Consider the following 17,213-nt stretch of genomic DNA (forward strand, 5'->3'; position numbering starts at 1 on the left):
GGGAACGAGGAGAAGCGGGAGACCAAATTGGAGGTGGAAAGATGGAGTGAAAAAGATTTTGAGTGATAGGGGGCCTGAACATGCAGGAGGGTGAAAGGCGGGCAAGGAATAGAGTGAATTGGATCGATGTGGTATACCGGGGTTGACGTGCTGTCAGTGGATTGAATCAGGGCATTTATATATATATATATATATATATATATATATATATATATATATATATATATATATATATATATATATATATATATATATATATATATGCCTGTTTATATATATATATATATATGAGTATATATATATATGAGTATATATATATATATATATATATATATATATATATATATATATATATATATATATATATATATATATATATATATATATATATATATATATATATATATATATATATATATATATATACTCATATATATATATACTCATATATATATATATATAAACAGGCATATACATATATACGCCTGTACATAATTCACACTGTTTACCCTTATTCATCATCGTCGCCAACCTACCACACATGAAATGACAACTCCCTCCACCCACATGTGTGCAAGGTTGCGCAAGGAAAAGACTACAAAGGCCACATTCATTCACTCTCAGTCTCTAGCTGTCATGTATAATGCACCAAAACCACAGCACCATTTCCACATTAACGCCCCAGAGAACTTTCCGTGGTTTACCCAAGAAGCTTCACATACTTTGGCTCAGTCCATTGACAGCACGTCGACATCGGTATACCACATCATTCCAATTCACTCTATTCCTTGCACGCCTTTCACCCTCCTGCATGATCAGGCCCCGACTTTTCAAAATCCTTTTTACTCCATCTTTCCAGCTCCAATTTGGTCCCCCACTTCTCCTCGTTCCCTTCACCTCTGATACATATATTCTCTTTGTCAATCTTTACTCACTCATTCTCTACATGTGACCAAACCATTTCATAACACCCTCTTCTGCTCTCTTAACCACACTCATTTTATTAGCATTCATCTCTCTCATCCTTTCATTACTTACTCGATCAAACCACATCACTCCAGATATTGTCCTCAAACATCTCAGTTCCGGCACATCAACCCTTCTCCGCACAACTTTATCTATAGCCCACGCCTCGCAACGATATAACATTGTTGGAAACACTATTCCTTCAAACATACCAATTTTTGCTTACCGAGAAAACTTTCTCTACTTCCACACATTTTTCAACGCTCCCAGAACTTTCGCCCCTCTCCCACCCTATGACTCACTTCCGCTTCCATGGTTCCATCCGCTGCCAAATCCACTCCCAGATATCTAAAAAACTTCACTTCCTCCAGTTTTTCTCCATTCAAACTTATCTCCCAATTGACTTGTTCCTCAAACCTACTCTACCTAATAACCTTGTTCTTATTCCCATTTACTCTTAGCTTTCTTCTTTCACACACTTTATCAAACTCAGCCACCAGCTTCTGCAGTTTCTCACATGAATTAGCAACCAGCAATGTATCATCAGCGAACAACAACTGACTCACTTCCCAAGCTCTCTCATCCACAACAGACTTCATACTTGCCCCTCTTTCCAAAACTCTTGCATTCACCTCCCTAACAACCCCATCCATAAACATATTAAACAACCATGGAGACATCATGCATCCCTGCCGCAAACCTGCATTCACTGAAAACCAATCACTGTCCTTTCTTCCTATTCGCAAACATGCTTTACATCCTCGAATAAATCTTTTCATTGCTTCTAACAACGTGCCTCCCACACCATATATTCTTAATACCTTCCGCAGAACATCGCTTTCAAGTCTATCATATGCCTTCTCTAGAACAATAAATTTTACACAAATATAAATGTTACTTACATACCTTCTTCAAACCAAACACCTGATCCACACTTCCTCTGCCACTTCTGAAACCACATTGCTCTTAGCCCATCTGATGCTCTGTACATGACTTCACCCTCTCAATCAATACCCTCCCATATAATTACACAGGAATATTCAACAAACTTATACCTACGTAATTTGAGCACTCATCTTTATCCCCTTTGCATTTAAACAATGGCACTATGCAAGGATTCCTCCATTCCTCGGGCACCACACCATGAGTTATATATATAATGAATAACCTTACCAACCAGTCAACAACACAGTCATCCCCTTTTTTAATAAATTCCACTGCAATACGATCCAAACCCGCCGCCTTGTTGGCTTTCATCTCCGCAAAGCTTTTACTATCTCCTCTGTTTACCAAATTATTCTCCCTAACCCTCTCACTTTGCACACTACCTCAACCAAAGCACCCTATATCTGCCACTCTATCATCAAACACATTCATAAGACCTTCAAAATAACCACTCCATCTCTTCATATCACCACTACTTGTTATCACCTCCCCATTAGCCCCTTTCACTGCTGTTCCCATTCGTTCCCTTGTCTTACTCACTTTTTTTTTACCTCCTTCTAAAACATCTTTTTATTCTCCCTAAAATTTAATGATACTCTCTAACCCCAACTCTCATTTCCTTTCTTGTTCACCTCTTGCACCCTTCTCTTGACCTCCTGCCTCTTTCTTTTATGCATCTCCCAGTCATTAGCATTATTTTCCTGCAAAAGTTGTCCAAATGCCTCTCTCTTCTCTTTCACTAATTATCGTTCTTCTTCATCAAACCAATGACTACACTTTCTAATCTGCCCACCTCCCATGCTTCTCATGCCATAAACATCTTTTGCGCAAGCTATCACTACCTCCCTAAATACATCCTATTCTTTCCCCTTCCCATTACGTCCCTTATTCTCACCTTTTTCCATTCTGTACTTAGTCTCTCTTGGTACTTCCTCTCACAAGTCTCCTTCCGTAGCTCACTTACTCTCAGCACTCTCTTCACCCCAACATTCTCTCTTCTTTTCTGAAAACCTCCACAAATCTTCACCTTCGCCTCCACGAGATGATGATCAGACATGCTCCAGTTGCACCTCTCAGCACATTAACATCCAAAAGTCTCTCCTTCGCGCGCCTATCAATTAACACATAATCGAATAACGCTCTCTGGCCATCTCTCCTACTTACATACGTTTACTTATTCATATCTCGCTTTTTAAACCAGGTATTCCCAATCACAGGTCATTTTTAAGCGCACAAATGTACAAGCTCCTCACCATTTCCATTTACAACACTGAAGACCCCATGTATACCAATTATTCCCTCAACTGCTACATTATTCACCTTTGCATTCAAATCTCCCACCACCATAACCCGGTTTCGTGCATCAAACTATTAACACACTCACTCAGCTGCTCCCAAAAAACTTGCCTCTCATGATCTTTCTTCTCATGCCCAGGAGCATATGCACCAATAATCACCCACCTCTCTCTATACATTTTTTTAAGTTTTACCCATATCAATCTAGAGTTTACTTTCTTGCACCCTATCACATATTCCTACCACTACTGTTTCAGTAGTGCTACTCCTTTCCTTGCTCTTGTCCTCTCACCAACCCCTGACATTACTCTCAAGGCATTCCCAAACCACTTTTTCCCTTTACCCTTGAGCTTTGTTTCACTCAGAGCCAAAACATCCAGGTTCTTTTCCTGAAAAATACTACCTACCTCTCCTTTTTTCTCATATTGGGTACATCCACACACATTTAGACACCCCAGTCTGAGCCTTCGACGAGGATGAGGACTCCCCGCGTGACTCCTTCCTCCGTTTCCCCTTTTAGAAAGTTAAAATACAAGGAGGGGAGGATTTCTAGCCAACCGCTCCCGTCCCCTTTAGTCGCCTTCCACGACACGTATATTTACACAAACACACACACACAAACACACACACACACACACACACACACACACACACACACACACACACACACAAAAACACACACAAACAGACACACACACACACACACACACACACACGCACACACACACACACACACACACACACACACATATATATATATATATATATATATATATATATATATATATATATATATATATATAGGGGAGAAAGGATACTTCCCACGTATTCCCTGCGTGTCGTAAAAGGCGACTAAAAGGGGAGGGAGCGGGGGGGGCTGGAAATCCTCCCCTCTCGTTTTTTTTCATTTTCCAAAAGAAGGAACAGAGAATGAGGCCAGGTGAGGATATTCCCTCGGTGGCCCAGTCCTCTGTTCTTAACGCTACCTTGCTAACGCGGGAAATGGCGAATAGTATGAAAGAAAAAAGAAAAGAAATATATATATATATATATATATATATATATATATATATATATATATATATATATATATATATATATATATATATATATATATATATATATATATATATATATATATATATATATATATACATATATAGGGGAGAAAGAATACTTCCCACGCATTCCTCTCGTGTCGTAGAAGGCGACTAAAGGGGACGGGAGCGGGGGGCCAGAAAACCTCCCCTCCTTGTATTTTGACTTTCTAAAAGGGGAAACAGAAGAAGGAGTCACGCGGGGAGTGCTCATCCTCCTCGAAGGCTCAGATTGGGGTGTCTAAATGTGTGTGGATGTAACCAAGATGAGAAAAAAGGAGAGATAGGTATGTTTGAGGAAAGGAACCTGGATGTTTTGGCTCTGAGTGAAACGAAGCTCAAGGGTAAAGGGGAAGAGTGGTTTGGGAATGTCTTGGGAGTAAAGTCAGGGGTTAGTGAGAGGGCAAGTGCAGGGGAAGGAGTAGCACTACTCCTGAAACAGGAGCTGTGGGAGTATGTGATAGAGTGTAAGAAAGTAAATTCTAGAATGATATGGGTAAAACTGAAAACTGATGGAGAGAGATGGTTGATTATTGGTGCATATGCACCTTGGCATGAGAAGAAAGGTCATGAGAGGCAAGTGTTTTGGGAGCATCTGAATGAGTATGTTAGTGGTTTTGATGCACAAGACCGGGTTATAGTGATGGGTGATTTGAATGCAAAGGTGAGTAATGTGGCAGTTGAGGGAATAATTGGTATACATGGGGTGTTCAGTGTTGTAAATGGAAATGGTGAAGAGCTTGTAGATTTATATGCTAAAAAAGGACTGGTGATAGGAAAAACCTGGTTTAAAAAGCGAGATATACATAAGTATACGTATGTAAGTAGGAGAGATGGCCAGAGAGCGTTATTGGATTACGTGTTAATTGATAGGCGCACGAAAGAGAGACTTTTGGATGTTAATGTGCTGAGAGGTGCAACTGGAGGGATGTCTGATCATTATCTTGTGGAGGCGAAGGTGAACATTTGTAAGGGTTTTCAAAAAAGAAGAGAGAATGTTGGGGTGAAGAGAGTGGTGAGAGCGAGTGAGCTTGGGAAGGAGACTTCTGTGAGGAAGTACCAGGAGAAACTGAGTATAGAATGGAAAAAGGTGAGAACAAAGGAGGTGACGGGAGTGGGGTAGGAATGGGATGTATTTAGGGAAGCAGTTATGGCTTGCGCAAAAGATGCTTGTTGCATGAGATGAATGGGAGGTGGGTTGACTAGAAATGGTAGTGAGTGGTGGGGTGAAGAAGTAAGATTATTTGTGGAAGAGAAGAGAGAGGAATTCGGACGATTTTTGCAGGGAAAAAATGCAAATGAGTGGGAGATGTATAAAAGAAAGAGGCAGGAGGTCAAGAGAATGGTGCAAGAGGTGAAAAAGTGGGCAAATGAGAGTTGGGGTGAGAGAGTATCATTAAATTTTAGAGAGACTAAAAAGATGTTTTGGAAGGAGGTAAATAAAGTGAGTCAGACAAGGGAGCAAATTGGAACTTCAGTGAAGGGGGCTAATGGGGAAGTTATAAGAAGTAGTGGTGATGTGAGGAGATGGAGTGAGTTCTTTGAAGGTTTGTTGAATATGCTTAAGGATAGAGTGGTAGATATAGGTTGTTATTGTCGAGGTGGTGTGCAAAGTGAGAGGGTTAGGGAAAATGATTTGGTAAACAGAGAAGAGGTAGTAAAAGTTTTGCGGAAGCTGAGAGCCAGCAAGGCAGCAGGTTTGGATGGTATTGCTGTGGAATTTATTAAAAAAGGGGGTGACTGTATCATCGACTGGTTGGTAAGGTTATTTAATGTATGTATGACTCATGGTGAGGTTCCTGAGGATTGGCGGAGTTCGTGCATAGTGCCATTGTACAAAGGCAAAGGGGATAAGAGTGAGTGCTCAAATTACAGGGGTATAAGTTTGTTGAGTATTCCTGGTAAATTATATGGGAGGGTATTGATTGGGAGCGTGAAGGCATGTACAGAGCATCAGATTGGGGAAGAGCAGTGTGGTTTCAGAAGTGGTAGAGGATGTGTGGATCAGGTGTTTGCTTTGAAGAATGTATGTGAGAAATACTTAGAAAAGCAAATGGATTTGTATGTATCATTTATGGATCTGGAGAAGGCATATGGCAGAGTTGATAGAGGTGCTCTGTGGAAGGTATTAAGAATATATGGTGTGGGAGGCAAGTTGTTAGAAGCAGTGAAAGGTTTTTATCGAGGATGTAAGGCATGTGTACGTGTAGGAAGAGAGGAAAGTGATTGGTTCTCAGTGAATGTAGGTTTGCGGCAGAGGTGTGTGATGTCTCCATTGTTGTTTAATTTGTTTATGGATGGGGTTGTTAGGGAGGTGAATGCAAGAGTTTTAGAAAGAGGGGCAAGTATGAAGTCTGTTGGGGATGAGAGAGCTTGGGAAGTGAGTCAGTTGTTGTTCGCTGATGATACAGCGCTGGTGGCTGATTCATGTGAGAAACTGCAGAAGCTGGTGACTGAGTTTGGTAAAGTTTGTGAAGGAAGAAAGTTAAGAGTGAATGTGAATAAGAGCAAGGTTATTAGGTACAGTAGGGTTAAGGGTCAGGTGAATTGGGAGGTAAGTTTGAATGGAGAAAAACTGGAGGAAGTAAAGTGTTTTAGATATCTGGGAGTGGATCTGGCATACACATGTATATACATACGTCCACACACGCAAATATACATACCTACACAGCTTTCCATTGTTTACCCCAGACGCTTCACATGCCCTGATTCAACCCACTGACAGCACGTCAACCCCGGTATACCACATCGATCCAATTCACTCTATTTCTTGCCCTCCTTTCACCCTCCTGCATGTTCAGGCCCCGATCACGCAAAATCTTTTTCATTCCATCTTTCCACCTCCAATTTGGTCTCCCACTTCTCCTCGTTCCCTCCACCTCTGACACATATATCCTCTTGGTCAATCTTTCCTCACTCATTCTCTCCATGTGCCCAAACCATTTCAAAACACCCTCTTCTGCTCTCTCAACCACGCTCTTTTTATTTCCACACATCTCTCTTAACCTTACGTTACTTACTCGATCAAACCACCTCACACCTCACATTGTCCTCAAACATCTCATTTCCAGCACATCCATCCTCCTGCGCACAACTCTATCTATAGCCCACGCGTCGCAACCATACGACATTGTTGAAACCACTATTCCTTCAAACATACCCATTTTTGCTTTCCGAGATAATGTTCTCGACTTCCACACATTCTTCAAGGCTCCCAGGATTTTCGCCCCCTCCCCCACCCTATGATCCACTTCCGCTTCCATGGTTCCATCTGCTGCCAGATCCACTCCCAGATATCTAAAACACTTTACTTCCACCAGTTTTTCTCCATTCAAACTTACCTCCCAATTGACTTGACCCTCAACCCTACTGTACCTAATAACCTTGCTCTTATTTACATTTACTCTTAACTTTCTCCTTTCACACACTTTACCAAAGTCAGTCACCAGCTTCTGCAGTTTCTCACATGAATCAGCCACCAGAGCTGTATCATCAGCGAACAAGAACTGACTCACTTCCTAAGCTCTCTCATCCACAACAGACTTCATACTTGCCCCTCTTTCTAAAACTCTTGCATTTACCTCCCTAACAACCCCATCCATAAACAAATTAAACAACCATGGAGACATCACACACCTCTGCCGCAAACCTACATTCACTGAGAACCAATCACTTTCCTCTCTTCCTACACGTACACATGCCTTACATCCTCGATAAAGACTTTTCACTGCTTCTAACAACCTGCCCCCCACACCATATATTCTTAATACCTTCCACAGAGCATCTCTATCAACTCTACGATATGTCTTCTCTAGATCCATAAATGCTACATACAAGTCCATTTGCTTTTCTAAGTATTTCTCACATACATTCTTCAAAGCAAACACCTGATCCACACATCCTCTACCACTTCTGAAACCACACTGCTCTTCCCCAATCTGATGCTCTGTACATGCCTTCACCCTCTCAATCAATACCCTCCCATATCATTTACCAGGAATACTCAACAAACTTATACCTCTGTAATTTGAGCACTCACTCTTATCCCCTTTGCCTTTGTACAATCGCACTATGCACGCATTCCGCCAATCCTCAGGCACCTCACCATGAGTCATACATACATTAAATAACCTTACCAACCAGTCAATAATACAGTCACCCCCTTTTTTAATAAATTCCACTGCAATACCATCCAAACCTGCTGCCTTGCCGGCTTTCATCTTCCGCAAAGCTTTTACTACCTCTTCTCTGTTTACCAAATCATTTTCCCTAACCCTCTCACTTTGCACACCACCTCGACCAAAACACCCTATATCTGCCACTCTATCATCAAACACATTCAACAAACCTTAAAAATACTCACTCCATCTCCTTCTCACATAACCACTACTTATATATATATATATATATATATATATATATATATATATATATATATATATATATATATATATATATATATATATATATATATATATATATATATATATATATATATATATATATTCATTTGTTTATTTTTCTTATTTTATACTTTTTGGCTGTCTCCCGCGTTAGCGAGGTAGCGCAAGGAAACTGACGAAAGAATGGCCCAACCCACCGACACATAAATATGTATACATAAACAATCAATCACGCACATATACATAACTATACATTTCAACGTATACATACATATACATACACAGACATATACATATTTACACATGTACATATTCATACTTGCTTCCTTCATTCATTTCCGTCGCCACTCCTCTACACATGCTATGGCACCCCCGTTTCCACCTTCGCGTGCGAGGTAGCGCTCGGATAGATCACAAAGGCCACATTCGTTCACACTCAGACTCTAGCTGTTATGTGTAATGCACGGAAACCACAGCTCCCTTTCCACATCCAGCCCCCAAAAGACTTTCCATGGTTTACCCAAAACGCTTCACACGCCCTGGCTCAATCCACTGACATCACGTCGACCACAGTATACCTTATAGCTCAAATTCACTCTGTTCCTTGCACTCCTTTACCCTCCTGTATATTCAGGCTCCGATCGCTCAAAATCTTTTTCACTTCATCCTTCCAGCACCCAAGTGAGGTGGGAATTACTGCTGCCACCTTGACACTACAACAGCACTCAGGGAAGGCAGGGATTACTGCTGCCACCTTTACATTACACGAGCACCCAGGTGAGGCAGGGATTACTGCTGCCTGCCTGACACCACATCAGCACCTTACCACCTATACCAAACAGCTGACATCCCTGTTGTGGTCACTGCAGTGTATGTGGCAGAACCTAGAGTGTCCCAGCATAACTGGATACGAAGCATCACATAATGTCCTGCAACGTGACATCTGGCGAATGCTAAATATATCTCACGTTGATATAAGAGAAGCAGTAAGCTCATGCTTTCTTCCACGTTACCTGTTCTTACAATACAGCCAAAAATGCACAGGTGATTCTCATTTCAAGTAGGAGAGTATATTTCAGATGAATGTAACCAACTACGTAAACCACCTCTTCCATTTGGTATAAATTTGATGAAAACGATTGCCATCTATTAAGGTAACATAACATGTACGCAGCAGTAGCCACAGACTTGTCCGTATGGAGGAAGAAAAGAGCCTCCAGGATTGAGGTTTTGATATAAAAATTCAGATAATCTGATATCTGAGCCAGCCTCATAAACTTCTATGAAACTAAATTATGATTTAGTTCAGTCTGGATAAAATGAAAATTGGTATACTATCTTGACTATTCCGAACATGAAGTTTTTATTCACATATTTCTCGAAGTCACCCTCATTTGTGACGCTCTAGTCCGGCAACACATAATTACACCGCTGTTGTAAACACATCCATGACCTCTGACCCAGCACACAGCGCCACCGGTGAGCCAAGTCATTTCCCCACAATATGGTGATCCAGCCTGGTTATGACTCGTGCCTTACCATTCAGGTGAACACTTCAGCGCCGAAAAGAATTTGAAAACATTTGTGGGTTCGTATTGGATAGCTCTTAATGTCTTTTACGAGGCAACTATCTCTGCCCAATATGGTACGGTCATACTAGAATTGCTAAGTTTTGCTGGGGGTAATACTGATACTTAGGTCATGTAAGTAAAGAAGGATGATAGGCAAGCCTCAGTAAAGCTCCTTAAATCTGCAATTGTCTTCACAGTTACAATATGGGTGATTTTGAAAAGCCTTGGTATTCGATGGACCGTTACAGCCAATCTTTCCTGCATCCTCAGTCATGTCAAGTGAACTCTTCCATGGCCACGCTGCCCTAACCCTCTCAGGCACCAGCCTGTAGCCCAACCTTGGGACGGTTTATTAGCTCTAAAATGATCCTTTTGGTACACTCAGTTTTATCAAAACAAAAAAAAAACGATAGATTCTTGGTCCTCTGGGGTTCTTAGATGTTGCCTCATAAAGATCTTTCTGTTCCCTCGATTCTCCTTGTATAATGATTTTGAACTCTTTTCCCTGACTGTCAGTTCTATTGTCAAGTTTTGCTTCTCTTGTGAGCATGAAACATTTTCAACGTCCGATATATGCTCCTGATTCGCTAGAACAATGAGTCTTTTGTGATCAAATTAAGAACTTTTAATTCCTGTTGGTTTCTTGAATGTGTAATCGTTCTATTGTCAAGTATTCCAAGAATCAATTGCACAATGTTTTCCAAAATGAATACCAGGAAGTTCTCCACGCTTCCATATGTCGTGCTTCAGTCGTCTTTCATTTTTTCAGTGTCATCCTCTGATCCTGTTATTTCACTCACTCCTGTTATTTTTGTCGTCAAAAAAGTGACGTCATATATTTTGTTTTTTCTTATTCTTTATGCCAGGTACCATTATAATAGGAAACAGTGATCAATATTCCTGTGGAACGCCTGACAAAATATCCTCCTTGTCTGGAATTGTTCAATTTGCTGCTACTTTATATATACTTTACCGTCAAGGCCTCCTTGATTCGTTTTGTTTTTACCTGTTCCTTTTTCTCTTCGGCAACTTTATCAAAGAAAAATTGTAGTCTAATTTCATTTATTAGAATGCCCTAGAAAATTTGCGAAAGAAATAGATTATTCGCTTTCCCTAAACTTTTCTCCAATGTATGTTTTTGTGATGTTCTAGCAGATGTGTTTACGGACTTCGTGGCATAAATTGATGTTGGATGCGATGATGTAATTACCATTTTCTAAGTCATTCTGACGCTATTTATAATCTGCTGAGTAACTAGGTTAATAGTGTGTTATCATTCTCTATGCTTTTACTCAAGACTGTTCAATATAAGAGCAATTTTCTTCAGTCAGCACCGAATTATATGGCTGTAACTGTGGATCACTATCATCGGTAATGTGGGAAACATCGCTATAACTATTCCTCATCCAATTTTCATTTATCTAATATCATCATAATACACACAACTAGAGCTCTCTGCAACATTAAATATTAGACACACAACCATCAAACTCCAGTCAGAGGCTAGATTAAGGATAAGCAAAGGTAATCATTGGATTGTCTTCCTGGTGATTTAGTGGTCCCTTTGTACTCTCGATAAACGTCTGTCATTTCATCTCTCATTTCTCTCTCTCACACACACACACATGCAAACACAGACACACACACACACACACACACACACATATATATATATATATATATATATATATATATATATATATATATATATATATATATATATATATTTATATATATATATATATATATATATATATATATATATATATATATATATATATATATATATATATATATATATATATATATATATATATATATATATATATATATATATATATATATATATATATATATATGGTGTAGGAGGCAAGTTGTTAGAAGCAGTGAAAAGTTTTTATCGAGGATGTAAGGCATGTGTACGTGTAGGAAGAGAGGAAAGTGATTGGTTCTCAGTGAATGTAGGTCTCCGGCAGGGGTGTGTGATGTCTCCATGGTTGTTTAATTTGTTTATGGATGGGGTTGTTAGGGAGGTGAATGCAAGAGTTTTGGAAAGAGGGGCAAGTATGAAGTCTGTTGGGGATGAGAGAGCTTGGGAAGTGAGTCAGTTGTTGTTCGCTGATGATACAGCGCTGGTGGCTGATTCATGTGAGAAACTGCAGAAGCTGGTGACTGAGTTTGGTAAAGTGTGTGAAAGAAGAAAGTTAAGAGTAAATGTGAATAAGAGCAAGGTTATTAGGTACAGTAGGGTTGAGGGTCAATTCAATTGGGAGGTGAGTTTGAATGGAGAAAAACTGGAGGAAGTGAAGTGTTTTAGATATCTGGGAGTGGATCTGGCAGCGGATGGATCCATGGAAGCGGAAGTGGATCATAGGGTGGGGGAGGGGGCGAAAATTCTGGGAGCCTTGAAGAATGTGTGGAAGTCGAGAACATTATCTCGGAAAGCAAAAATGGGTATGTTTGAAGGAATAGTGGTTCCAACAATGTTGTATGGTTGCGAGGCGTGGACTATGGATAGAGTTGTGCGCAGGAGGATGGATGTGCTGGAAATGAGATGTTTGAGGACAATGTGTGGTGTGAGGTGGTTTGATCGAGTAAGTAACGTAAGGGTAAGAGAGATGTGTGGAAATAAAAAGAGCGTGGTTGAGAGAGCAGAAGAGGGTGTTTTGAAGTGGTTTGGTCACATGGAGAGAATGAGTGAGGAAAGATTGACCAAGAGGATAAATGTGTCGGAGGTGGAGGGAACGAGGAGAAGAGGGAGACCAAATTGGAGGTGGAAAGATGGAGTGAAAAAGATTTTGTGTGATCAGGGCCTGAACATGCAGGAGGGTGAAAGGAGGGCAAAGAATAGAGTGAATTGGAGCGATGTGGTATACCGGGGTTGACGTGCTGTCAGTGGATTGAATCAAGGCATGTGTATGGGGGTGGGTTGGGCCATTTCTTTCGTCTGTTTCCTTGCGCTACCTCGCAAACGCGGGAGACAGCGACAAAGCAAAATATATATATATATATATATATATATATATATATATATATATATATATATATATATATATATATATATATATATATATATATATATATATATATATATATATATCCCTGGGGATAGGGGAGAAAGAATACTTCCCACGTATTCTCTGCGTGTCGTAGAAGGCGACTAAAAGGGGAGGGAGCGAGGGGCTGGAAATCCTCCCCTCTCATTATTTTTTTTTAATTTTCCAAAAGAAGGAACAGAGAAGGGGGCCAGGTGAGGATATTCCCTGAAAGGCCCAGTTCTCTGTTCTTAACGCTACCTCACTAACGCGGGAAATGGCGAATAGTTCGAAAGAAAAAAAAAAAAAAAAAATATATATATATATATATATATATATATATATATATATATTTATTTATTTATCTTTTATTATTTATCAATTTTGCTTTCTCGCTGTCTCCCGCATTAGCGAGGTAGCGCAAGGAAACAGACGAAAAAATTGCCCAACCCACCCATATATACATGTATATACATACACGTCCACACACACAAATATACATACCTATACATCTCAACGTATAGATATATATATATATACACACACAGACATATACATATATACACATGTCCATAATTCATAGTGCTGCCTTAATTCATTCCCATCGCCACCTTGCCAAACATGAAATAACAGCCCCCTCCCCCCTCATGTGTGCGAGGTAGCGCTAGGAAAACACAACAAAGGCCCCATTTGTTCACACTTAGTCTCTAGCTGTCATGTAACAATACACCGAAACCACAGCTCCCTTTCCACGTGCAGGCCCCAGAGAGCTTTCCATGGTTTACCTCAGATGCTTCACATGCCCTGGGTCAATATATTGACAGCAGGTCGACCCCGGTATACAACATCGTTCCAATTCTCTCTATTCCTTGCACGCCTTTCACCTTCCTGCATGTTCAGGCCCCGATCATTCAAAATCATTTTCACTCCATCTTTCCACCTCCAATTTGGTCTCCAACTTCTCCTCGTTCCCCACACCTCTAACACATATATCCTCTTGGACAATCTTTCCTCACTCATTCACTCCATATGCCCAAACCATTTCAAAACACCCACTTCTGCTCTCTCAAACACGCTCTTCATATTTCCACACATCTCTCTTACCCTTACATTACTTACTCGATCAAACCACCTCACACCACATATTGTCCTCAAACGTCTTATTTCCAGCACATCCACCTTCCTGAGCACTACTCTATCCATAGCCCATGCCTCGCAACCATACAACATTGTTGGAACCACTATTCCTTCAAACATAGCCGTTTTTGCTTTCCGAGATAATGTTCTCGATTTCCACACATTCTTCAAGGCTCCCAGGATTTTCGCCCACTCTCCCACCCTATGATTCACTTCGCTTCTATGGTTCCATCCGCTGCCAAATCCACTCCCAGATATCTAAAACACTTTACTTCCTCCAGTTTTTCTCCATTCAAACTTACCTCCCATTTGACTTGACCCTCAACCTTACTGTACCTAATAACCTTGCTCTTATTCACATTTACTCTTAACTTTCTTCTTTCACTCACTTTACCAAACTCAGTCACCAGCTTCTGCAGTTTCTCACATGAATCAGCCACCAGCGCTGAATCATCAGCGACCAACAACTGACTCACTTCCCAAGCTCTCTCATCCACAACAGACTGCATACTTGCCCCTCTTTCCAAAACTCTTGCATTCACCGCCCTAACAACCCCATCCATAAACAAATTAAACAACCATGGAGACATCACACACCTCTGCCGCAAACCTACATTCACTGAGAACCAATCACTTTCCTCTCTTCCTACACGTACACATGCCTTACATCCTCGATAAAAACTTTTCACTGCTTCTAACAACTTGCCTCCCACACCATATATTCTTAGTACCTTCCACAGAGCATCTCTATGAACTCTATCATATGCCTTCTACAGATCCATAAATGCTACATACAAATCCGTTTGCTTTTCTAAGTATTTCTCACATACATTCTTCAAAACAAACACCTGATCCACACATCCTCTACCACTTCTGAAACCACACTGCACTTCCCCAATCTGATGCTCTGTACATGCCTTCACCCTCTTAGTCAATACCCTCCCATATAATTTACCAGGAATACTCAACAAACTTATACCTCTTTAATTTGAGCACTCACTCTTATCCCCTTTGCCTTTATAAAATTACACTATGCACGCATTCCGCAAATCCTCAGACACCTCACCACGAATCATAAATACATTAAATAACCTTACCAACCAGTCAACAATACAGTCACCCCCTTTTTTAATAAATTCCACTGCAATACCATCCAAAAATGCTGCCTTGTCGGCTTTCATCTTCCACAAAGCTTTTACTACCTCTTCTCTATTTACCAAATCATTTTCCCTAACCCTCTCACTTTGCACGCCACCTCGACCAAAACACCCTATATCTGCCACTCTATCATCAAACACATTCAACAAACCTTCAAAATACTCACTCCATCTCCTTCTCACATCACCACTACTTGTTATCACCTCCCCATTAGCCCCCTTCACTGAAGTTCCCATTTGCTCCCTTTATTTACCTCGTTTCAGGACATCTTTTTATTCTCCCTAAAATTTAATGATACTCTCTCACCCCAAATCTCATTTGCCCTCTTTTTCATCCCTTGCACCTTTCTCTTGACCTCCTGTCTCTTTCTTTTATGCATCTCCCACTCATTTGCATTTTTTCCCCGCAAAAATCGTCCAAATGCCTCTCTCTTCTCTTTCACGAGTAATCTTACTTCTTCAATCACCACTCACTACCGCTTCTAATCAACCCACCTCCCATGCTTCTCATGCCACAAGTATCGTTTGCGCAAGCCATCACTGCTTCCCTAAATACATCCTATTCCTCCACCACTCCCCTTACCTCCTTCGTTCTCACCTTTTTCCATTCTGTACTCAGTCTCTCCTGGTACTTCCTCACACAAGTCTCCTTCACAAGCTCACTTACTCTCACCACTCTCTTCACCCCAACATTCTCTCTTCTTTTCTGAAAACCTGTACAAATCGTCACCTTTGCCTCCACAAGATAATGATCAGACATCCCTCCAGTTGCACCTCTCAGCACATTAAGATCCAAATGTCTCTATTTCGCGCGTCTCTCAATTAACACGTAATCCAATAACGCTCTCTGGACATCTCTCCTACTTACATACGTATACTCAAGTATATCTCGCTTTCTAAACCAGGCATTCCCATTCCTTTCTCAGCATATAAATCTACAAGCTCTTCACCATTTCCATTTACAACACTGAACACCCCATATATACCAATTACATGTATTTATTTGTTTTTATTTTGCTTTATCGCTGTCTCCTGCGTTTGCGAGGTAGCGCAAGGAAACAGACGAAAGAAATGGCCCAACCCACCCCCATACACAATGTATATACATACACGTCCACACACGCAAATATACACACCTATACATCTTAATGTACACATATATATACACACACAGACACTTACATATATACCCAGGCACACAATTCACACTGTCTGCCTTTATTCATTCCCATCGCCACCTCGCCACGCATGGAATACCATCCCCCTCCCCCCTCATGTGTGTGAGGTAGCACTAGGAAAAGACAACAAAGGCCCCATTCGTTCACGCTCAGTCTCTATCTGTCATGCAATAATGCCCGAAACACAGCTCCCTTTCCGCATCCAGGCCCCACACAACTTTCCATGGTATACCCCAGACGCTTCACATGCCCTGATTAATCCACTGACAGCATGTCAACCCCGGTACACCACATCGATCCAATTCACTCTATTCCTTGGCCTCCTTTCACCCTCCTGCATGTTCAGGCCCCGATCACTCAAAATCTTTTTCATTCCATCTTTCCACCTCCAAATTGGTCTCCCACTTCTCCTCGTTCCCTCCACCACC

Source organism: Panulirus ornatus, chromosome 18 (genome assembly GCF_036320965.1).
Source record: "Panulirus ornatus isolate Po-2019 chromosome 18, ASM3632096v1, whole genome shotgun sequence".
NCBI classification, from domain to species: Eukaryota; Metazoa; Arthropoda; class Malacostraca; order Decapoda; family Palinuridae; genus Panulirus; species Panulirus ornatus.